This window comes from Haliotis cracherodii, unplaced genomic scaffold (assembly GCF_022045235.1).
Source record: "Haliotis cracherodii isolate W230 unplaced genomic scaffold, xgHalCrac1.p SCAF_3, whole genome shotgun sequence".
NCBI classification, from domain to species: domain Eukaryota; kingdom Metazoa; phylum Mollusca; class Gastropoda; order Lepetellida; family Haliotidae; genus Haliotis; species Haliotis cracherodii.
The window spans coordinates 57,852,470-57,872,838 of record NW_027266286.1 but is presented as its reverse complement, the minus strand read 5'-3'; the positions used below and the strand labels follow the sequence as shown (position 1 = coordinate 57,872,838).

The 20,369-nt window shown below is 42.7% G+C and overlaps 42 non-coding genes across 42 annotated transcripts; 22 read left to right on the top strand and 20 right to left on the bottom strand.

The window, feature by feature from the left end:
- Window positions 1-77: 77 nt before the first annotated feature.
- Trnag-ucc (transfer RNA glycine (anticodon UCC)) lies at window positions 78-149 on the top strand. The gene has a single exon. It is a non-coding gene; the product is annotated as a tRNA-Gly (tRNA).
- Window positions 150-664: 515 nt separating this feature from the next.
- On the bottom strand, window positions 665-735 carry Trnag-gcc (transfer RNA glycine (anticodon GCC)). Its single transcript has one exon. It is a non-coding gene; the product is annotated as a tRNA-Gly (tRNA).
- A 329-nt stretch (window positions 736-1,064) lies between these two features.
- Trnag-ucc (transfer RNA glycine (anticodon UCC)) lies at window positions 1,065-1,136 on the top strand. Its single transcript has one exon. It is a non-coding gene; the product is annotated as a tRNA-Gly (tRNA).
- A 515-nt stretch (window positions 1,137-1,651) lies between these two features.
- On the bottom strand, window positions 1,652-1,722 carry Trnag-gcc (transfer RNA glycine (anticodon GCC)). Its single transcript has one exon. It is a non-coding gene; the product is annotated as a tRNA-Gly (tRNA).
- A 329-nt stretch (window positions 1,723-2,051) lies between these two features.
- On the top strand, window positions 2,052-2,123 carry Trnag-ucc (transfer RNA glycine (anticodon UCC)). Its single transcript has one exon. It is a non-coding gene; the product is annotated as a tRNA-Gly (tRNA).
- A 515-nt stretch (window positions 2,124-2,638) lies between these two features.
- Trnag-gcc (transfer RNA glycine (anticodon GCC)) lies at window positions 2,639-2,709 on the bottom strand. The gene has a single exon. It is a non-coding gene; the product is annotated as a tRNA-Gly (tRNA).
- A 329-nt stretch (window positions 2,710-3,038) lies between these two features.
- Window positions 3,039-3,110, top strand: Trnag-ucc (transfer RNA glycine (anticodon UCC)). Its single transcript has one exon. It is a non-coding gene; the product is annotated as a tRNA-Gly (tRNA).
- A 515-nt stretch (window positions 3,111-3,625) lies between these two features.
- Window positions 3,626-3,696, bottom strand: Trnag-gcc (transfer RNA glycine (anticodon GCC)). The gene has a single exon. It is a non-coding gene; the product is annotated as a tRNA-Gly (tRNA).
- A 329-nt stretch (window positions 3,697-4,025) lies between these two features.
- Trnag-ucc (transfer RNA glycine (anticodon UCC)) lies at window positions 4,026-4,097 on the top strand. Its single transcript has one exon. It is a non-coding gene; the product is annotated as a tRNA-Gly (tRNA).
- A 515-nt stretch (window positions 4,098-4,612) lies between these two features.
- Trnag-gcc (transfer RNA glycine (anticodon GCC)) lies at window positions 4,613-4,683 on the bottom strand. The gene has a single exon. It is a non-coding gene; the product is annotated as a tRNA-Gly (tRNA).
- Window positions 4,684-5,012: 329 nt separating this feature from the next.
- Window positions 5,013-5,084, top strand: Trnag-ucc (transfer RNA glycine (anticodon UCC)). Its single transcript has one exon. It is a non-coding gene; the product is annotated as a tRNA-Gly (tRNA).
- A 515-nt stretch (window positions 5,085-5,599) lies between these two features.
- Window positions 5,600-5,670, bottom strand: Trnag-gcc (transfer RNA glycine (anticodon GCC)). Its single transcript has one exon. It is a non-coding gene; the product is annotated as a tRNA-Gly (tRNA).
- Window positions 5,671-5,999: 329 nt separating this feature from the next.
- Trnag-ucc (transfer RNA glycine (anticodon UCC)) lies at window positions 6,000-6,071 on the top strand. The gene has a single exon. It is a non-coding gene; the product is annotated as a tRNA-Gly (tRNA).
- Window positions 6,072-6,586: 515 nt separating this feature from the next.
- Window positions 6,587-6,657, bottom strand: Trnag-gcc (transfer RNA glycine (anticodon GCC)). The gene has a single exon. It is a non-coding gene; the product is annotated as a tRNA-Gly (tRNA).
- Window positions 6,658-6,986: 329 nt separating this feature from the next.
- Window positions 6,987-7,058, top strand: Trnag-ucc (transfer RNA glycine (anticodon UCC)). Its single transcript has one exon. It is a non-coding gene; the product is annotated as a tRNA-Gly (tRNA).
- A 515-nt stretch (window positions 7,059-7,573) lies between these two features.
- Trnag-gcc (transfer RNA glycine (anticodon GCC)) lies at window positions 7,574-7,644 on the bottom strand. Its single transcript has one exon. It is a non-coding gene; the product is annotated as a tRNA-Gly (tRNA).
- A 329-nt stretch (window positions 7,645-7,973) lies between these two features.
- Trnag-ucc (transfer RNA glycine (anticodon UCC)) lies at window positions 7,974-8,045 on the top strand. The gene has a single exon. It is a non-coding gene; the product is annotated as a tRNA-Gly (tRNA).
- A 515-nt stretch (window positions 8,046-8,560) lies between these two features.
- On the bottom strand, window positions 8,561-8,631 carry Trnag-gcc (transfer RNA glycine (anticodon GCC)). Its single transcript has one exon. It is a non-coding gene; the product is annotated as a tRNA-Gly (tRNA).
- A 329-nt stretch (window positions 8,632-8,960) lies between these two features.
- Window positions 8,961-9,032, top strand: Trnag-ucc (transfer RNA glycine (anticodon UCC)). Its single transcript has one exon. It is a non-coding gene; the product is annotated as a tRNA-Gly (tRNA).
- A 515-nt stretch (window positions 9,033-9,547) lies between these two features.
- Window positions 9,548-9,618, bottom strand: Trnag-gcc (transfer RNA glycine (anticodon GCC)). Its single transcript has one exon. It is a non-coding gene; the product is annotated as a tRNA-Gly (tRNA).
- Window positions 9,619-9,947: 329 nt separating this feature from the next.
- On the top strand, window positions 9,948-10,019 carry Trnag-ucc (transfer RNA glycine (anticodon UCC)). Its single transcript has one exon. It is a non-coding gene; the product is annotated as a tRNA-Gly (tRNA).
- Window positions 10,020-10,534: 515 nt separating this feature from the next.
- Trnag-gcc (transfer RNA glycine (anticodon GCC)) lies at window positions 10,535-10,605 on the bottom strand. Its single transcript has one exon. It is a non-coding gene; the product is annotated as a tRNA-Gly (tRNA).
- Window positions 10,606-10,934: 329 nt separating this feature from the next.
- On the top strand, window positions 10,935-11,006 carry Trnag-ucc (transfer RNA glycine (anticodon UCC)). Its single transcript has one exon. It is a non-coding gene; the product is annotated as a tRNA-Gly (tRNA).
- A 274-nt stretch (window positions 11,007-11,280) lies between these two features.
- On the top strand, window positions 11,281-11,352 carry Trnag-ucc (transfer RNA glycine (anticodon UCC)). Its single transcript has one exon. It is a non-coding gene; the product is annotated as a tRNA-Gly (tRNA).
- A 515-nt stretch (window positions 11,353-11,867) lies between these two features.
- Window positions 11,868-11,938, bottom strand: Trnag-gcc (transfer RNA glycine (anticodon GCC)). The gene has a single exon. It is a non-coding gene; the product is annotated as a tRNA-Gly (tRNA).
- A 329-nt stretch (window positions 11,939-12,267) lies between these two features.
- Trnag-ucc (transfer RNA glycine (anticodon UCC)) lies at window positions 12,268-12,339 on the top strand. Its single transcript has one exon. It is a non-coding gene; the product is annotated as a tRNA-Gly (tRNA).
- A 515-nt stretch (window positions 12,340-12,854) lies between these two features.
- Window positions 12,855-12,925, bottom strand: Trnag-gcc (transfer RNA glycine (anticodon GCC)). The gene has a single exon. It is a non-coding gene; the product is annotated as a tRNA-Gly (tRNA).
- A 329-nt stretch (window positions 12,926-13,254) lies between these two features.
- Trnag-ucc (transfer RNA glycine (anticodon UCC)) lies at window positions 13,255-13,326 on the top strand. Its single transcript has one exon. It is a non-coding gene; the product is annotated as a tRNA-Gly (tRNA).
- A 274-nt stretch (window positions 13,327-13,600) lies between these two features.
- Window positions 13,601-13,672, top strand: Trnag-ucc (transfer RNA glycine (anticodon UCC)). Its single transcript has one exon. It is a non-coding gene; the product is annotated as a tRNA-Gly (tRNA).
- Window positions 13,673-14,187: 515 nt separating this feature from the next.
- Trnag-gcc (transfer RNA glycine (anticodon GCC)) lies at window positions 14,188-14,258 on the bottom strand. The gene has a single exon. It is a non-coding gene; the product is annotated as a tRNA-Gly (tRNA).
- Window positions 14,259-14,587: 329 nt separating this feature from the next.
- On the top strand, window positions 14,588-14,659 carry Trnag-ucc (transfer RNA glycine (anticodon UCC)). The gene has a single exon. It is a non-coding gene; the product is annotated as a tRNA-Gly (tRNA).
- A 515-nt stretch (window positions 14,660-15,174) lies between these two features.
- On the bottom strand, window positions 15,175-15,245 carry Trnag-gcc (transfer RNA glycine (anticodon GCC)). Its single transcript has one exon. It is a non-coding gene; the product is annotated as a tRNA-Gly (tRNA).
- Window positions 15,246-15,574: 329 nt separating this feature from the next.
- On the top strand, window positions 15,575-15,646 carry Trnag-ucc (transfer RNA glycine (anticodon UCC)). The gene has a single exon. It is a non-coding gene; the product is annotated as a tRNA-Gly (tRNA).
- Window positions 15,647-16,161: 515 nt separating this feature from the next.
- Trnag-gcc (transfer RNA glycine (anticodon GCC)) lies at window positions 16,162-16,232 on the bottom strand. The gene has a single exon. It is a non-coding gene; the product is annotated as a tRNA-Gly (tRNA).
- A 329-nt stretch (window positions 16,233-16,561) lies between these two features.
- Window positions 16,562-16,633, top strand: Trnag-ucc (transfer RNA glycine (anticodon UCC)). Its single transcript has one exon. It is a non-coding gene; the product is annotated as a tRNA-Gly (tRNA).
- A 515-nt stretch (window positions 16,634-17,148) lies between these two features.
- Window positions 17,149-17,219, bottom strand: Trnag-gcc (transfer RNA glycine (anticodon GCC)). The gene has a single exon. It is a non-coding gene; the product is annotated as a tRNA-Gly (tRNA).
- A 329-nt stretch (window positions 17,220-17,548) lies between these two features.
- Window positions 17,549-17,620, top strand: Trnag-ucc (transfer RNA glycine (anticodon UCC)). Its single transcript has one exon. It is a non-coding gene; the product is annotated as a tRNA-Gly (tRNA).
- A 515-nt stretch (window positions 17,621-18,135) lies between these two features.
- On the bottom strand, window positions 18,136-18,206 carry Trnag-gcc (transfer RNA glycine (anticodon GCC)). Its single transcript has one exon. It is a non-coding gene; the product is annotated as a tRNA-Gly (tRNA).
- Window positions 18,207-18,535: 329 nt separating this feature from the next.
- On the top strand, window positions 18,536-18,607 carry Trnag-ucc (transfer RNA glycine (anticodon UCC)). Its single transcript has one exon. It is a non-coding gene; the product is annotated as a tRNA-Gly (tRNA).
- A 515-nt stretch (window positions 18,608-19,122) lies between these two features.
- Trnag-gcc (transfer RNA glycine (anticodon GCC)) lies at window positions 19,123-19,193 on the bottom strand. The gene has a single exon. It is a non-coding gene; the product is annotated as a tRNA-Gly (tRNA).
- A 329-nt stretch (window positions 19,194-19,522) lies between these two features.
- Window positions 19,523-19,594, top strand: Trnag-ucc (transfer RNA glycine (anticodon UCC)). The gene has a single exon. It is a non-coding gene; the product is annotated as a tRNA-Gly (tRNA).
- Window positions 19,595-20,109: 515 nt separating this feature from the next.
- Trnag-gcc (transfer RNA glycine (anticodon GCC)) lies at window positions 20,110-20,180 on the bottom strand. The gene has a single exon. It is a non-coding gene; the product is annotated as a tRNA-Gly (tRNA).
- Between the last annotated feature and the right edge of the window lie 189 nt (window positions 20,181-20,369).

Genomic DNA, 20,369 nt, shown 5'->3' with positions numbered 1-20,369 from the left:
AGGCGTGCCTCCAGGCGTGGTCAATCAATCAGAGAAATTCATTAAGTTGTCTTTTCCGGCTATGCACCACATGGACAGCGTCGGTGGTGTAAAGGTTAGCATGGTTGCCTTCCAAGCAGTCGATCCGGGTTCGATTCCCGGCCGACGCATCTTTTTATTTCAGTAGGGACTGGGAATGAGAAATGTAACTTCACAGTCCGTCGGTGAAAAGTACAAATGGCACCCTCCAATGATAAATACGCACCGTGTTGGTGTGTGTACATTCTGTTGACACTTTCTATTTCTTTTCAATCACGCTATTAAATGAAATATTGTGAGTAATCGAACGTAGAACCAGCCATATTATTGCTTAATTGATAGCCCGACACTGTCAATGTAGTTTGCAGATAAGCACCGATTCATGTACAGAACAATGCTAAAATTCACAGCACATCCCACCCGTAGAAGTCCTTCAAATAGAGTCATGTAAATGCATACGTATTATCATTCCAACAGGCAAATGACTATTTTGGGACCCGTTCGTGACCTCACAATGGCACGACGTCATAGAAACGTGACATCACTGACAACAATCGCATTGCGTCACAGATTGAACACAGCTTTCTGGAGACGCGCTTTTTGAGAGTGTCTATTCCTTTTGTTGGCAAGAGGCACAAAAACAATGTGCATCGACCGGGAATCGAACCCGGGTCACCCGCGTGGCAGGCGAGTATTCTACCACTAGACCACCGATGCTTCACACTCACCGCCTCGTTTCTAAGCTTCTCACTCCTTAGGCAAGAAAGAAGCTGAAAAGAAGGAAGTATTCAAGTGACGTATACATTTGCTCCATATGGATGCAACTGCAGTGTCATATGCATTTAAATAGAATTATTTTTTTTCACTACACTGTACATTGCAGACCCGTGTCGCATATCAAGTCAAGAATACATTTAAACATTTTTTTTTTAATAAAAATGATTTTGCGACGTAAGCAATTTCGTTTAAAGGCGTGCCTCCAGGCGTGGTCAATCAATCAGAGAAATTCATTAAGTTGTCTTTTCCGGCTATGCACCACATGGACAGCGTCGGTGGTGTAAAGGTTAGCATGGTTGCCTTCCAAGCAGTCGATCCGGGTTCGATTCCCGGCCGACGCATCTTTTTATTTCAGTAGGGACTGGGAATGAGAAATGTAACTTCACAGTCCGTCGGTGAAAAGTACAAATGGCACCCTCCAATGATAAATACGCACCGTGTTGGTGTGTGTACATTCTGTTGACACTTTCTATTTCTTTTCAATCACGCTATTAAATGAAATATTGTGAGTAATCGAACGTAGAACCAGCCATATTATTGCTTAATTGATAGCCCGACACTGTCAATGTAGTTTGCAGATAAGCACCGATTCATGTACAGAACAATGCTAAAATTCACAGCACATCCCACCCGTAGAAGTCCTTCAAATAGAGTCATGTAAATGCATACGTATTATCATTCCAACAGGCAAATGACTATTTTGGGACCCGTTCGTGACCTCACAATGGCACGACGTCATAGAAACGTGACATCACTGACAACAATCGCATTGCGTCACAGATTGAACACAGCTTTCTGGAGACGCGCTTTTTGAGAGTGTCTATTCCTTTTGTTGGCAAGAGGCACAAAAACAATGTGCATCGACCGGGAATCGAACCCGGGTCACCCGCGTGGCAGGCGAGTATTCTACCACTAGACCACCGATGCTTCACACTCACCGCCTCGTTTCTAAGCTTCTCACTCCTTAGGCAAGAAAGAAGCTGAAAAGAAGGAAGTATTCAAGTGACGTATACATTTGCTCCATATGGATGCAACTGCAGTGTCATATGCATTTAAATAGAATTATTTTTTTTCACTACACTGTACATTGCAGACCCGTGTCGCATATCAAGTCAAGAATACATTTAAACATTTTTTTTTTAATAAAAATGATTTTGCGACGTAAGCAATTTCGTTTAAAGGCGTGCCTCCAGGCGTGGTCAATCAATCAGAGAAATTCATTAAGTTGTCTTTTCCGGCTATGCACCACATGGACAGCGTCGGTGGTGTAAAGGTTAGCATGGTTGCCTTCCAAGCAGTCGATCCGGGTTCGATTCCCGGCCGACGCATCTTTTTATTTCAGTAGGGACTGGGAATGAGAAATGTAACTTCACAGTCCGTCGGTGAAAAGTACAAATGGCACCCTCCAATGATAAATACGCACCGTGTTGGTGTGTGTACATTCTGTTGACACTTTCTATTTCTTTTCAATCACGCTATTAAATGAAATATTGTGAGTAATCGAACGTAGAACCAGCCATATTATTGCTTAATTGATAGCCCGACACTGTCAATGTAGTTTGCAGATAAGCACCGATTCATGTACAGAACAATGCTAAAATTCACAGCACATCCCACCCGTAGAAGTCCTTCAAATAGAGTCATGTAAATGCATACGTATTATCATTCCAACAGGCAAATGACTATTTTGGGACCCGTTCGTGACCTCACAATGGCACGACGTCATAGAAACGTGACATCACTGACAACAATCGCATTGCGTCACAGATTGAACACAGCTTTCTGGAGACGCGCTTTTTGAGAGTGTCTATTCCTTTTGTTGGCAAGAGGCACAAAAACAATGTGCATCGACCGGGAATCGAACCCGGGTCACCCGCGTGGCAGGCGAGTATTCTACCACTAGACCACCGATGCTTCACACTCACCGCCTCGTTTCTAAGCTTCTCACTCCTTAGGCAAGAAAGAAGCTGAAAAGAAGGAAGTATTCAAGTGACGTATACATTTGCTCCATATGGATGCAACTGCAGTGTCATATGCATTTAAATAGAATTATTTTTTTTCACTACACTGTACATTGCAGACCCGTGTCGCATATCAAGTCAAGAATACATTTAAACATTTTTTTTTTAATAAAAATGATTTTGCGACGTAAGCAATTTCGTTTAAAGGCGTGCCTCCAGGCGTGGTCAATCAATCAGAGAAATTCATTAAGTTGTCTTTTCCGGCTATGCACCACATGGACAGCGTCGGTGGTGTAAAGGTTAGCATGGTTGCCTTCCAAGCAGTCGATCCGGGTTCGATTCCCGGCCGACGCATCTTTTTATTTCAGTAGGGACTGGGAATGAGAAATGTAACTTCACAGTCCGTCGGTGAAAAGTACAAATGGCACCCTCCAATGATAAATACGCACCGTGTTGGTGTGTGTACATTCTGTTGACACTTTCTATTTCTTTTCAATCACGCTATTAAATGAAATATTGTGAGTAATCGAACGTAGAACCAGCCATATTATTGCTTAATTGATAGCCCGACACTGTCAATGTAGTTTGCAGATAAGCACCGATTCATGTACAGAACAATGCTAAAATTCACAGCACATCCCACCCGTAGAAGTCCTTCAAATAGAGTCATGTAAATGCATACGTATTATCATTCCAACAGGCAAATGACTATTTTGGGACCCGTTCGTGACCTCACAATGGCACGACGTCATAGAAACGTGACATCACTGACAACAATCGCATTGCGTCACAGATTGAACACAGCTTTCTGGAGACGCGCTTTTTGAGAGTGTCTATTCCTTTTGTTGGCAAGAGGCACAAAAACAATGTGCATCGACCGGGAATCGAACCCGGGTCACCCGCGTGGCAGGCGAGTATTCTACCACTAGACCACCGATGCTTCACACTCACCGCCTCGTTTCTAAGCTTCTCACTCCTTAGGCAAGAAAGAAGCTGAAAAGAAGGAAGTATTCAAGTGACGTATACATTTGCTCCATATGGATGCAACTGCAGTGTCATATGCATTTAAATAGAATTATTTTTTTTCACTACACTGTACATTGCAGACCCGTGTCGCATATCAAGTCAAGAATACATTTAAACATTTTTTTTTTAATAAAAATGATTTTGCGACGTAAGCAATTTCGTTTAAAGGCGTGCCTCCAGGCGTGGTCAATCAATCAGAGAAATTCATTAAGTTGTCTTTTCCGGCTATGCACCACATGGACAGCGTCGGTGGTGTAAAGGTTAGCATGGTTGCCTTCCAAGCAGTCGATCCGGGTTCGATTCCCGGCCGACGCATCTTTTTATTTCAGTAGGGACTGGGAATGAGAAATGTAACTTCACAGTCCGTCGGTGAAAAGTACAAATGGCACCCTCCAATGATAAATACGCACCGTGTTGGTGTGTGTACATTCTGTTGACACTTTCTATTTCTTTTCAATCACGCTATTAAATGAAATATTGTGAGTAATCGAACGTAGAACCAGCCATATTATTGCTTAATTGATAGCCCGACACTGTCAATGTAGTTTGCAGATAAGCACCGATTCATGTACAGAACAATGCTAAAATTCACAGCACATCCCACCCGTAGAAGTCCTTCAAATAGAGTCATGTAAATGCATACGTATTATCATTCCAACAGGCAAATGACTATTTTGGGACCCGTTCGTGACCTCACAATGGCACGACGTCATAGAAACGTGACATCACTGACAACAATCGCATTGCGTCACAGATTGAACACAGCTTTCTGGAGACGCGCTTTTTGAGAGTGTCTATTCCTTTTGTTGGCAAGAGGCACAAAAACAATGTGCATCGACCGGGAATCGAACCCGGGTCACCCGCGTGGCAGGCGAGTATTCTACCACTAGACCACCGATGCTTCACACTCACCGCCTCGTTTCTAAGCTTCTCACTCCTTAGGCAAGAAAGAAGCTGAAAAGAAGGAAGTATTCAAGTGACGTATACATTTGCTCCATATGGATGCAACTGCAGTGTCATATGCATTTAAATAGAATTATTTTTTTTCACTACACTGTACATTGCAGACCCGTGTCGCATATCAAGTCAAGAATACATTTAAACATTTTTTTTTTAATAAAAATGATTTTGCGACGTAAGCAATTTCGTTTAAAGGCGTGCCTCCAGGCGTGGTCAATCAATCAGAGAAATTCATTAAGTTGTCTTTTCCGGCTATGCACCACATGGACAGCGTCGGTGGTGTAAAGGTTAGCATGGTTGCCTTCCAAGCAGTCGATCCGAGTTCGATTCCCGGCCGACGCATCTTTTTATTTCAGTAGGGACTGGGAATGAGAAATGTAACTTCACAGTCCGTCGGTGAAAAGTACAAATGGCACCCTCCAATGATAAATACGCACCGTGTTGGTGTGTGTACATTCTGTTGACACTTTCTATTTCTTTTCAATCACGCTATTAAATGAAATATTGTGAGTAATCGAACGTAGAACCAGCCATATTATTGCTTAATTGATAGCCCGACACTGTCAATGTAGTTTGCAGATAAGCACCGATTCATGTACAGAACAATGCTAAAATTCACAGCACATCCCACCCGTAGAAGTCCTTCAAATAGAGTCATGTAAATGCATACGTATTATCATTCCAACAGGCAAATGACTATTTTGGGACCCGTTCGTGACCTCACAATGGCACGACGTCATAGAAACGTGACATCACTGACAACAATCGCATTGCGTCACAGATTGAACACAGCTTTCTGGAGACGCGCTTTTTGAGAGTGTCTATTCCTTTTGTTGGCAAGAGGCACAAAAACAATGTGCATCGACCGGGAATCGAACCCGGGTCACCCGCGTGGCAGGCGAGTATTCTACCACTAGACCACCGATGCTTCACACTCACCGCCTCGTTTCTAAGCTTCTCACTCCTTAGGCAAGAAAGAAGCTGAAAAGAAGGAAGTATTCAAGTGACGTATACATTTGCTCCATATGGATGCAACTGCAGTGTCATATGCATTTAAATAGAATTATTTTTTTTCACTACACTGTACATTGCAGACCCGTGTCGCATATCAAGTCAAGAATACATTTAAACATTTTTTTTTTAATAAAAATGATTTTGCGACGTAAGCAATTTCGTTTAAAGGCGTGCCTCCAGGCGTGGTCAATCAATCAGAGAAATTCATTAAGTTGTCTTTTCCGGCTATGCACCACATGGACAGCGTCGGTGGTGTAAAGGTTAGCATGGTTGCCTTCCAAGCAGTCGATCCGGGTTCGATTCCCGGCCGACGCATCTTTTTATTTCAGTAGGGACTGGGAATGAGAAATGTAACTTCACAGTCCGTCGGTGAAAAGTACAAATGGCACCCTCCAATGATAAATACGCACCGTGTTGGTGTGTGTACATTCTGTTGACACTTTCTATTTCTTTTCAATCACGCTATTAAATGAAATATTGTGAGTAATCGAACGTAGAACCAGCCATATTATTGCTTAATTGATAGCCCGACACTGTCAATGTAGTTTGCAGATAAGCACCGATTCATGTACAGAACAATGCTAAAATTCACAGCACATCCCACCCGTAGAAGTCCTTCAAATAGAGTCATGTAAATGCATACGTATTATCATTCCAACAGGCAAATGACTATTTTGGGACCCGTTCGTGACCTCACAATGGCACGACGTCATAGAAACGTGACATCACTGACAACAATCGCATTGCGTCACAGATTGAACACAGCTTTCTGGAGACGCGCTTTTTGAGAGTGTCTATTCCTTTTGTTGGCAAGAGGCACAAAAACAATGTGCATCGACCGGGAATCGAACCCGGGTCACCCGCGTGGCAGGCGAGTATTCTACCACTAGACCACCGATGCTTCACACTCACCGCCTCGTTTCTAAGCTTCTCACTCCTTAGGCAAGAAAGAAGCTGAAAAGAAGGAAGTATTCAAGTGACGTATACATTTGCTCCATATGGATGCAACTGCAGTGTCATATGCATTTAAATAGAATTATTTTTTTTCACTACACTGTACATTGCAGACCCGTGTCGCATATCAAGTCAAGAATACATTTAAACATTTTTTTTTTAATAAAAATGATTTTGCGACGTAAGCAATTTCGTTTAAAGGCGTGCCTCCAGGCGTGGTCAATCAATCAGAGAAATTCATTAAGTTGTCTTTTCCGGCTATGCACCACATGGACAGCGTCGGTGGTGTAAAGGTTAGCATGGTTGCCTTCCAAGCAGTCGATCCGGGTTCGATTCCCGGCCGACGCATCTTTTTATTTCAGTAGGGACTGGGAATGAGAAATGTAACTTCACAGTCCGTCGGTGAAAAGTACAAATGGCACCCTCCAATGATAAATACGCACCGTGTTGGTGTGTGTACATTCTGTTGACACTTTCTATTTCTTTTCAATCACGCTATTAAATGAAATATTGTGAGTAATCGAACGTAGAACCAGCCATATTATTGCTTAATTGATAGCCCGACACTGTCAATGTAGTTTGCAGATAAGCACCGATTCATGTACAGAACAATGCTAAAATTCACAGCACATCCCACCCGTAGAAGTCCTTCAAATAGAGTCATGTAAATGCATACGTATTATCATTCCAACAGGCAAATGACTATTTTGGGACCCGTTCGTGACCTCACAATGGCACGACGTCATAGAAACGTGACATCACTGACAACAATCGCATTGCGTCACAGATTGAACACAGCTTTCTGGAGACGCGCTTTTTGAGAGTGTCTATTCCTTTTGTTGGCAAGAGGCACAAAAACAATGTGCATCGACCGGGAATCGAACCCGGGTCACCCGCGTGGCAGGCGAGTATTCTACCACTAGACCACCGATGCTTCACACTCACCGCCTCGTTTCTAAGCTTCTCACTCCTTAGGCAAGAAAGAAGCTGAAAAGAAGGAAAAATTCAAGTGACGTATACATTTGCTCCATATGGATGCAACTGCAGTGTCATATGCATTTAAATAGAATTATTTTTTTTCACTACACTGTACATTGCAGACCCGTGTCGCATATCAAGTCAAGAATACATTTAAACATTTCTTTTTTAATAAAAATGATTTTGCGACGTAAGCAATTTCGTTTAAAGGCGTGCCTCCAGGCGTGGTCAATCAATCAGAGAAATTCATTAAGTTGTCTTTTCCGGCTATGCACCACATGGACAGCGTCGGTGGTGTAAAGGTTAGCATGGTTGCCTTCCAAGCAGTCGATCCGGGTTCGATTCCCGGCCGACGCATCTTTTTATTTCAGTAGGGACTGGGAATGAGAAATGTAACTTCACAGTCCGTCGGTGAAAAGTACAAATGGCACCCTCCAATGATAAATACGCACCGTGTTGGTGTGTGTACATTCTGTTGACACTTTCTATTTCTTTTCAATCACGCTATTAAATGAAATATTGTGAGTAATCGAACGTAGAACCAGCCATATTATTGCTTAATTGATAGCCCGACACTGTCAATGTAGTTTGCAGATAAGCACCGATTCATGTACAGAACAATGCTAAAATTCACAGCACATCCCACCCGTAGAAGTCCTTCAAATAGAGTCATGTAAATGCATACGTATTATCATTCCAACAGGCAAATGACTATTTTGGGACCCGTTCGTGACCTCACAATGGCACGACGTCATAGAAACGTGACATCACTGACAACAATCGCATTGCGTCACAGATTGAACACAGCTTTCTGGAGACGCGCTTTTTGAGAGTGTCTATTCCTTTTGTTGGCAAGAGGCACAAAAACAATGTGCATCGACCGGGAATCGAACCCGGGTCACCCGCGTGGCAGGCGAGTATTCTACCACTAGACCACCGATGCTTCACACTCACCGCCTCGTTTCTAAGCTTCTCACTCCTTAGGCAAGAAAGAAGCTGAAAAGAAGGAAACATTCAAGTGACGTATACATTTGCTCCATATGGATGCAACTGCAGTGTCATATGCATTTAAATAGAATTATTTTTTTTCACTACACTGTACATTGCAGACCCGTGTCGCATATCAAGTCAAGAATACATTTAAACATTTTTTTTTTAATAAAAATGATTTTGCGACGTAAGCAATTTCGTTTAAAGGCGTGCCTCCAGGCGTGGTCAATCAATCAGAGAAATTCATTAAGTTGTCTTTTCCGGCTATGCACCACATGGACAGCGTCGGTGGTGTAAAGGTTAGCATGGTTGCCTTCCAAGCAGTCGATCCGGGTTCGATTCCCGGCCGACGCATCTTTTTATTTCAGTAGGGACTGGGAATGAGAAATGTAACTTCACAGTCCGTCGGTGAAAAGTACAAATGGCACCCTCCAATGATAAATACGCACCGTGTTGGTGTGTGTACATTCTGTTGACACTTTCTATTTCTTTTCAATCACGCTATTAAATGAAATATTGTGAGTAATCGAACGTAGAACCAGCCATATTATTGCTTAATTGATAGCCCGACACTGTCAATGTAGTTTGCAGATAAGCACCGATTCATGTACAGAACAATGCTAAAATTCACAGCACATCCCACCCGTAGAAGTCCTTCAAATAGAGTCATGTAAATGCATACGTATTATCATTCCAACAGGCAAATGACTATTTTGGGACCCGTTTGTGACCTCACAATGGCACGACGTCATAGAAACGTGACATCACTGACAACAATCGCATTGCGTCACAGATTGAACACAGCTTTCTGGAGACGCGCTTTTTGAGAGTGTCTATTCCTTTTGTTGGCAAGAGGCACAAAAACAATGTGCATCGACCGGGAATCGAACCCGGGTCACCCGCGTGGCAGGCGAGTATTCTACCACTAGACCACCGATGCTTCACACTCACCGCCTCGTTTCTAAGCTTCTCACTCCTTAGGCAAGAAAGAAGCTGAAAAGAAGGAAGTATTCAAGTGACGTATACATTTGCTCCATATGGATGCAACTGCAGTGTCATATGCATTTAAATAGAATTATTTTTTTTCACTACACTGTACATTGCAGACCCGTGTCGCATATCAAGTCAAGAATACATTTAAACATTTTTTTTTTAATAAAAATGATTTTGCGACGTAAGCAATTTCGTTTAAAGGCGTGCCTCCAGGCGTGGTCAATCAATCAGAGAAATTCATTAAGTTGTCTTTTCCGGCTATGCACCACATGGACAGCGTCGGTGGTGTAAAGGTTAGCATGGTTGCCTTCCAAGCAGTCGATCCGGGTTCGATTCCCGGCCGACGCATCTTTTTATTTCAGTAGGGACTGGGAATGAGAAATGTAACTTCACAGTCCGTCGGTGAAAAGTACAAATGGCACCCTCCAATGATAAATACGCACCGTGTTGGTGTGTGTACATTCTGTTGACACTTTCTATTTCTTTTCAATCACGCTATTAAATGAAATATTGTGAGTAATCGAACGTAGAACCAGCCATATTATTGCTTAATTGATAGCCCGACACTGTCAATGTAGTTTGCAGATAAGCACCGATTCATGTACAGAACAATGCTAAAATTCACAGCACATCCCACCCGTAGAAGTCCTTCAAATAGAGTCATGTAAATGCATACGTATTATCATTCCAACAGGCAAATGACTATTTTGGGACCCGTTTGTGACCTCACAATGGCACGACGTCATAGAAACGTGACATCACTGACAACAATCGCATTGCGTCACAGATTGAACACAGCTTTCTGGAGACGCGCTTTTTGAGAGTGTCTATTCCTTTTGTTGGCAAGAGGCACAAAAACAATGTGCATCGACCGGGAATCGAACCCGGGTCACCCGCGTGGCAGGTGAGTATTCTACCACTAGACCACCGATGCTTCACACTCACCGCCTCGTTTCTAAGCTTCTCACTCCTTAGGCAAGAAAGAAGCTGAAAAGAAGGAAGTATTCAAGTGACGTATACATTTGCTCCATATGGATGCAACTGCAGTGTCATATGCATTTAAATAGAATTATTTTTTTTCACTACACTGTACATTGCAGACCCGTGTCGCATATCAAGTCAAGAATACATTTAAACATTTTTTTTTTAATAAAAATGATTTTGCGACGTAAGCAATTTCGTTTAAAGGCGTGCCTCCAGGCGTGGTCAATCAATCAGAGAAATTCATTAAGTTGTCTTTTCCGGCTATGCACCACATGGACAGCGTCGGTGGTGTAAAGGTTAGCATGGTTGCCTTCCAAGCAGTCGATCCGGGTTCGATTCCCGGCCGACGCATCTTTTTATTTCAGTAGGGACTGGGAATGAGAAATGTAACTTCACAGTCCGTCGGTGAAAAGTACAAATGGCACCCTCCAATGATAAATACGCACCGTGTTGGTGTGTGTACATTCTGTTGACACTTTCTATTTCTTTTCAATCACGCTATTAAATGAAATATTGTGAGTAATCGAACGTAGAACCAGCCATATTATTGCTTAATTGATAGCCCGACACTGTCAATGTAGTTTGCAGATAAGCACCGATTCATGTACAGAACACCACATGGACAGCGTCGGTGGTGTAAAGGTTAGCATGGTTGCCTTCCAAGCAGTCGATCCGGGTTCGATTCCCGGCCGACGCATCTTTTTATTTCAGTAGGGACTGGGAATGAGAAATGTAACTTCACAGTCCGTCGGTGAAAAGTACAAATGGCACCCTCCAATGATAAATACGCACCGTGTTGGTGTGTGTACATTCTGTTGACACTTTCTATTTCTTTTCAATCACGCTATTAAATGAAATATTGTGAGTAATCGAACGTAGAACCAGCCATATTATTGCTTAATTGATAGCCCGACACTGTCAATGTAGTTTGCAGATAAGCACCGATTCATGTACAGAACAATGCTAAAATTCACAGCACATCCCACCCGTAGAAGTCCTTCAAATAGAGTCATGTAAATGCATACGTATTATCATTCCAACAGGCAAATGACTATTTTGGGACCCGTTTGTGACCTCACAATGGCACGACGTCATAGAAACGTGACATCACTGACAACAATCGCATTGCGTCACAGATTGAACACAGCTTTCTGGAGACGCGCTTTTTGAGAGTGTCTATTCCTTTTGTTGGCAAGAGGCACAAAAACAATGTGCATCGACCGGGAATCGAACCCGGGTCACCCGCGTGGCAGGCGAGTATTCTACCACTAGACCACCGATGCTTCACACTCACCGCCTCGTTTCTAAGCTTCTCACTCCTTAGGCAAGAAAGAAGCTGAAAAGAAGGAAGTATTCAAGTGACGTATACATTTGCTCCATATGGATGCAACTGCAGTGTCATATGCATTTAAATAGAATTATTTTTTTTCACTACACTGTACATTGCAGACCCGTGTCGCATATCAAGTCAAGAATACATTTAAACATTTTTTTTTTAATAAAAATGATTTTGCGACGTAAGCAATTTCGTTTAAAGGCGTGCCTCCAGGCGTGGTCAATCAATCAGAGAAATTCATTAAGTTGTCTTTTCCGGCTATGCACCACATGGACAGCGTCGGTGGTGTAAAGGTTAGCATGGTTGCCTTCCAAGCAGTCGATCCGGGTTCGATTCCCGGCCGACGCATCTTTTTATTTCAGTAGGGACTGGGAATGAGAAATGTAACTTCACAGTCCGTCGGTGAAAAGTACAAATGGCACCCTCCAATGATAAATACGCACCGTGTTGGTGTGTGTACATTCTGTTGACACTTTCTATTTCTTTTCAATCACGCTATTAAATGAAATATTGTGAGTAATCGAACGTAGAACCAGCCATATTATTGCTTAATTGATAGCCCGACACTGTCAATGTAGTTTGCAGATAAGCACCGATTCATGTACAGAACAATGCTAAAATTCACAGCACATCCCACCCGTAGAAGTCCTTCAAATAGAGTCATGTAAATGCATACGTATTATCATTCCAACAGGCAAATGACTATTTTGGGACCCGTTTGTGACCTCACAATGGCACGACGTCATAGAAACGTGACATCACTGACAACAATCGCATTGCGTCACAGATTGAACACAGCTTTCTGGAGACGCGCTTTTTGAGAGTGTCTATTCCTTTTGTTGGCAAGAGGCACAAAAACAATGTGCATCGACCGGGAATCGAACCCGGGTCACCCGCGTGGCAGGTGAGTATTCTACCACTAGACCACCGATGCTTCACACTCACCGCCTCGTTTCTAAGCTTCTCACTCCTTAGGCAAGAAAGAAGCTGAAAAGAAGGAAGTATTCAAGTGACGTATACATTTGCTCCATATGGATGCAACTGCAGTGTCATATGCATTTAAATAGAATTATTTTTTTTCACTACACTGTACATTGCAGACCCGTGTCGCATATCAAGTCAAGAATACATTTAAACATTTTTTTTTTAATAAAAATGATTTTGCGACGTAAGCAATTTCGTTTAAAGGCGTGCCTCCAGGCGTGGTCAATCAATCAGAGAAATTCATTAAGTTGTCTTTTCCGGCTATGCACCACATGGACAGCGTCGGTGGTGTAAAGGTTAGCATGGTTGCCTTCCAAGCAGTCGATCCGGGTTCGATTCCCGGCCGACGCATCTTTTTATTTCAGTAGGGACTGGGAATGAGAAATGTAACTTCACAGTCCGTCGGTGAAAAGTACAAATGGCACCCTCCAATGATAAATACGCACCGTGTTGGTGTGTGTACATTCTGTTGACACTTTCTATTTCTTTTCAATCACGCTATTAAATGAAATATTGTGAGTAATCGAACGTAGAACCAGCCATATTATTGCTTAATTGATAGCCCGACACTGTCAATGTAGTTTGCAGATAAGCACCGATTCATGTACAGAACACCACATGGACAGCGTCGGTGGTGTAAAGGTTAGCATGGTTGCCTTCCAAGCAGTCGATCCGGGTTCGATTCCCGGCCGACGCATCTTTTTATTTCAGTAGGGACTGGGAATGAGAAATGTAACTTCACAGTCCGTCGGTGAAAAGTACAAATGGCACCCTCCAATGATAAATACGCACCGTGTTGGTGTGTGTACATTCTGTTGACACTTTCTATTTCTTTTCAATCACGCTATTAAATGAAATATTGTGAGTAATCGAACGTAGAACCAGCCATATTATTGCTTAATTGATAGCCCGACACTGTCAATGTAGTTTGCAGATAAGCACCGATTCATGTACAGAACATTGCTAAAATTCACAGCACATCCCACCCGTAGAAGTCCTTCAAATAGAGTCATGTAAATGCATACGTATTATCATTCCAACAGGCAAATGACTATTTTGGGACCCGTTTGTGACCTCACAATGGCACGACGTCATAGAAACGTGACATCACTGACAACAATCGCATTGCGTCACAGATTGAACACAGCTTTCTGGAGACGCGCTTTTTGAGAGTGTCTATTCCTTTTGTTGGCAAGAGGCACAAAAACAATGTGCATCGACCGGGAATCGAACCCGGGTCACCCGCGTGGCAGGCGAGTATTCTACCACTAGACCACCGATGCTTCACACTCACCGCCTCGTTTCTAAGCTTCTCACTCCTTAGGCAAGAAAGAAGCTGAAAAGAAGGAAGTATTCAAGTGACGTATACATTTGCTCCATATGGATGCAACTGCAGTGTCATATGCATTTAAATAGAATTATTTTTTTTCACTACACTGTACATTGCAGACCCGTGTCGCATATCAAGTCAAGAATACATTTAAACATTTTTTTTTTAATAAAAATGATTTTGCGACGTAAGCAATTTCGTTTAAAGGCGTGCCTCCAGGCGTGGTCAATCAATCAGAGAAATTCATTAAGTTGTCTTTTCCGGCTATGCACCACATGGACAGCGTCGGTGGTGTAAAGGTTAGCATGGTTGCCTTCCAAGCAGTCGATCCGGGTTCGATTCCCGGCCGACGCATCTTTTTATTTCAGTAGGGACTGGGAATGAGAAATGTAACTTCACAGTCCGTCGGTGAAAAGTACAAATGGCACCCTCCAATGATAAATACGCACCGTGTTGGTGTGTGTACATTCTGTTGACACTTTCTATTTCTTTTCAATCACGCTATTAAATGAAATATTGTGAGTAATCGAACGTAGAACCAGCCATATTATTGCTTAATTGATAGCCCGACACTGTCAATGTAGTTTGCAGATAAGCACCGATTCATGTACAGAACAATGCTAAAATTCACAGCACATCCCACCCGTAGAAGTCCTTCAAATAGAGTCATGTAAATGCATACGTATTATCATTCCAACAGGCAAATGACTATTTTGGGACCCGTTTGTGACCTCACAATGGCACGACGTCATAGAAACGTGACATCACTGACAACAATCGCATTGCGTCACAGATTGAACACAGCTTTCTGGAGACGCGCTTTTTGAGAGTGTCTATTCCTTTTGTTGGCAAGAGGCACAAAAACAATGTGCATCGACCGGGAATCGAACCCGGGTCACCCGCGTGGCAGGCGAGTATTCTACCACTAGACCACCGATGCTTCACACTCACCGCCTCGTTTCTAAGCTTCTCACTCCTTAGGCAAGAAAGAAGCTGAAAAGAAGGAAGTATTCAAGTGACGTATACATTTGCTCCATATGGATGCAACTGCAGTGTCATATGCATTTAAATAGAATTATTTTTTTTCACTACACTGTACATTGCAGACCCGTGTCGCATATCAAGTCAAGAATACATTTAAACATTTTTTTTTTAATAAAAATGATTTTGCGACGTAAGCAATTTCGTTTAAAGGCGTGCCTCCAGGCGTGGTCAATCAATCAGAGAAATTCATTAAGTTGTCTTTTCCGGCTATGCACCACATGGACAGCGTCGGTGGTGTAAAGGTTAGCATGGTTGCCTTCCAAGCAGTCGATCCGGGTTCGATTCCCGGCCGACGCATCTTTTTATTTCAGTAGGGACTGGGAATGAGAAATGTAACTTCACAGTCCGTCGGTGAAAAGTACAAATGGCACCCTCCAATGATAAATACGCACCGTGTTGGTGTGTGTACATTCTGTTGACACTTTCTATTTCTTTTCAATCACGCTATTAAATGAAATATTGTGAGTAATCGAACGTAGAACCAGCCATATTATTGCTTAATTGATAGCCCGACACTGTCAATGTAGTTTGCAGATAAGCACCGATTCATGTACAGAACAATGCTAAAATTCACAGCACATCCCACCCGTAGAAGTCCTTCAAATAGAGTCATGTAAATGCATACGTATTATCATTCCAACAGGCAAATGACTATTTTGGGACCCGTTTGTGACCTCACAATGGCACGACGTCATAGAAACGTGACATCACTGACAACAATCGCATTGCGTCACAGATTGAACACAGCTTTCTGGAGACGCGCTTTTTGAGAGTGTCTATTCCTTTTGTTGGCAAGAGGCACAAAAACAATGTGCATCGACCGGGAATCGAACCCGGGTCACCCGCGTGGCAGGCGAGTATTCTACCACTAGACCACCGATGCTTCACACTCACCGCCTCGTTTCTAAGCTTCTCACTCCTTAGGCAAGAAAGAAGCTGAAAAGAAGGAAGTATTCAAGTGACGTATACATTTGCTCCATATGGATGCAACTGCAGTGTCATATGCATTTAAATAGAATTATTTTTTTTCACTACACTGTACATTGCAGACCCGTGTCGCATATCAAGTCAAGAATACATTTAAACATTTTTTTTTTAATAAAAATGATTTTGCGACGTAAGCAATTTCGTTTAAAGGCGTGCCTCCAGGCGTGGTCAATCAATCAGAGAAATTCATTAAGTTGTCTTTTCCGGCTATGCACCACATGGACAGCGTCGGTGGTGTAAAGGTTAGCATGGTTGCCTTCCAAGCAGTCGATCCGGGTTCGATTCCCGGCCGACGCATCTTTTTATTTCAGTAGGGACTGGGAATGAGAAATGTAACTTCACAGTCCGTCGGTGAAAAGTACAAATGGCACCCTCCAATGATAAATACGCACCGTGTTGGTGTGTGTACATTCTGTTGACACTTTCTATTTCTTTTCAATCACGCTATTAAATGAAATATTGTGAGTAATCGAACGTAGAACCAGCCATATTATTGCTTAATTGATAGCCCGACACTGTCAATGTAGTTTGCAGATAAGCACCGATTCATGTACAGAACAATGCTAAAATTCACAGCACATCCCACCCGTAGAAGTCCTTCAAATAGAGTCATGTAAATGCATACGTATTATCATTCCAACAGGCAAATGACTATTTTGGGACCCGTTTGTGACCTCACAATGGCACGACGTCATAGAAACGTGACATCACTGACAACAATCGCATTGCGTCACAGATTGAACACAGCTTTCTGGAGACGCGCTTTTTGAGAGTGTCTATTCCTTTTGTTGGCAAGAGGCACAAAAACAATGTGCATCGACCGGGAATCGAACCCGGGTCACCCGCGTGGCAGGCGAGTATTCTACCACTAGACCACCGATGCTTCACACTCACCGCCTCGTTTCTAAGCTTCTCACTCCTTAGGCAAGAAAGAAGCTGAAAAGAAGGAAGTATTCAAGTGACGTATACATTTGCTCCATATGGATGCAACTGCAGTGTCATATGCATTTAAATAGAATTATTTTTTTTCACTACACTGTACATTGCAGACCCGTGTCGCATATCAAGTCAAGAATACATTTAAACATTTTTTTTTTAATAAAAATGATTTTGCGACGTAAGCAATTTCGTTTAAAGGCGTGCCTCCAGGCGTGGTCAATCAATCAGAGAAATTCATTAAGTTGTCTTTTCCGGCTATGCACCACATGGACAGCGTCGGTGGTGTAAAGGTTAGCATGGTTGCCTTCCAAGCAGTCGATCCGGGTTCGATTCCCGGCCGACGCATCTTTTTATTTCAGTAGGGACTGGGAATGAGAAATGTAACTTCACAGTCCGTCGGTGAAAAGTACAAATGGCACCCTCCAATGATAAATACGCACCGTGTTGGTGTGTGTACATTCTGTTGACACTTTCTATTTCTTTTCAATCACGCTATTAAATGAAATATTGTGAGTAATCGAACGTAGAACCAGCCATATTATTGCTTAATTGATAGCCCGACACTGTCAATGTAGTTTGCAGATAAGCACCGATTCATGTACAGAACAATGCTAAAATTCACAGCACATCCCACCCGTAGAAGTCCTTCAAATAGAGTCATGTAAATGCATACGTATTATCATTCCAACAGGCAAATGACTATTTTGGGACCCGTTTGTGACCTCACAATGGCACGACGTCATAGAAACGTGACATCACTGACAACAATCGCATTGCGTCACAGATTGAACACAGCTTTCTGGAGACGCGCTTTTTGAGAGTGTCTATTCCTTTTGTTGGCAAGAGGCACAAAAACAATGTGCATCGACCGGGAATCGAACCCGGGTCACCCGCGTGGCAGGCGAGTATTCTACCACTAGACCACCGATGCTTCACACTCACCGCCTCGTTTCTAAGCTTCTCACTCCTTAGGCAAGAAAGAAGCTGAAAAGAAGGAAGTATTCAAGTGACGTATACATTTGCTCCATATGGATGCAACTGCAGTGTCATATGCATTTAAATAGAATTATTTTTTTTCACTACACTGTACATTGCAGACCCGTGTCGCATATCAAGTCAAGAATACATTTAAACATTTTTTTTTTAATAAAAATGATTTTGCGACGTAAGCAATTTCGTTTAAAGGCGTGCCTCCAGGCGTGGTCAATCAATCAGAGAAATTCATTAAGTTGTCTTTTCCGGCTATGCACCACATGGACAGCGTCGGTGGTGTAAAGGTTAGCATGGTTGCCTTCCAAGCAGTCGATCCGGGTTCGATTCCCGGCCGACGCATCTTTTTATTTCAGTAGGGACTGGGAATGAGAAATGTAACTTCACAGTCCGTCGGTGAAAAGTACAAATGGCACCCTCCAATGATAAATACGCACCGTGTTGGTGTGTGTACATTCTGTTGACACTTTCTATTTCTTTTCAATCACGCTATTAAATGAAATATTGTGAGTAATCGAACGTAGAACCAGCCATATTATTGCTTAATTGATAGCCCGACACTGTCAATGTAGTTTGCAGATAAGCACCGATTCATGTACAGAACAATGCTAAAATTCACAGCACATCCCACCCGTAGAAGTCCTTCAAATAGAGTCATGTAAATGCATACGTATTATCATTCCAACAGGCAAATGACTATTTTGGGACCCGTTTGTGACCTCACAATGGCACGACGTCATAGAAACGTGACATCACTGACAACAATCGCATTGCGTCACAGATTGAACACAGCTTTCTGGAGACGCGCTTTTTGAGAGTGTCTATTCCTTTTGTTGGCAAGAGGCACAAAAACAATGTGCATCGACCGGGAATCGAACCCGGGTCACCCGCGTGGCAGGCGAGTATTCTACCACTAGACCACCGATGCTTCACACTCACCGCCTCGTTTCTAAGCTTCTCACTCCTTAGGCAAGAAAGAAGCTGAAAAGAAGGAAGTATTCAAGTGACGTATACATTTGCTCCATATGGATGCAACTGCAGTGTCATATGCATTTAAATAGAATTATTTTTTTTCACTACACTGTACATTGCAGACCCGTGTCGCATATCAAGTCAAGAATACATTTAAACATTTTTTTTTTAATAAAAATGATTTTGCGACGTAAGCAATTTCGTTTAAAGGCGTGCCTCCAGGCGTGGTCAATCAATCAGAGAAATTCATTAAGTTGTCTTTTCCGGCTATGCACCACATGGACAGCGTCGGTGGTGTAAAGGTTAGCATGGTTGCCTTCCAAGCAGTCGATCCGGGTTCGATTCCCGGCCGACGCATCTTTTTATTTCAGTAGGGACTGGGAATGAGAAATGTAACTTCACAGTCCGTCGGTGAAAAGTACAAATGGCACCCTCCAATGATAAATACGCACCGTGTTGGTGTGTGTACATTCTGTTGACACTTTCTATTTCTTTTCAATCACGCTATTAAATGAAATATTGTGAGTAATCGAACGTAGAACCAGCCATATTATTGCTTAATTGATAGCCCGACACTGTCAATGTAGTTTGCAGATAAGCACCGATTCATGTACAGAACAATGCTAAAATTCACAGCACATCCCACCCGTAGAAGTCCTTCAAATAGAGTCATGTAAATGCATACGTATTATCATTCCAACAGGCAAATGACTATTTTGGGACCCGTTTGTGACCTCACAATGGCACGACGTCATAGAAACGTGACATCACTGACAACAATCGCATTGCGTCACAGATTGAACACAGCTTTCTGGAGACGCGCTTTTTGAGAGTGTCTATTCCTTTTGTTGGCAAGAGGCACAAAAACAATGTGCATCGACCGGGAATCGAACCCGGGTCACCCGCGTGGCAGGCGAGTATTCTACCACTAGACCACCGATGCTTCACACTCACCGCCTCGTTTCTAAGCTTCTCACTCCTTAGGCAAGAAAGAAGCTGAAAAGAAGGAAGTATTCAAGTGACGTATACATTTGCTCCATATGGATGCAACTGCAGTGTCATATGCATTTAAATAGAATTATTTTTTTTCACTACACTGTACATTGCAGACCCGTGTCGCATATCAAGTCAA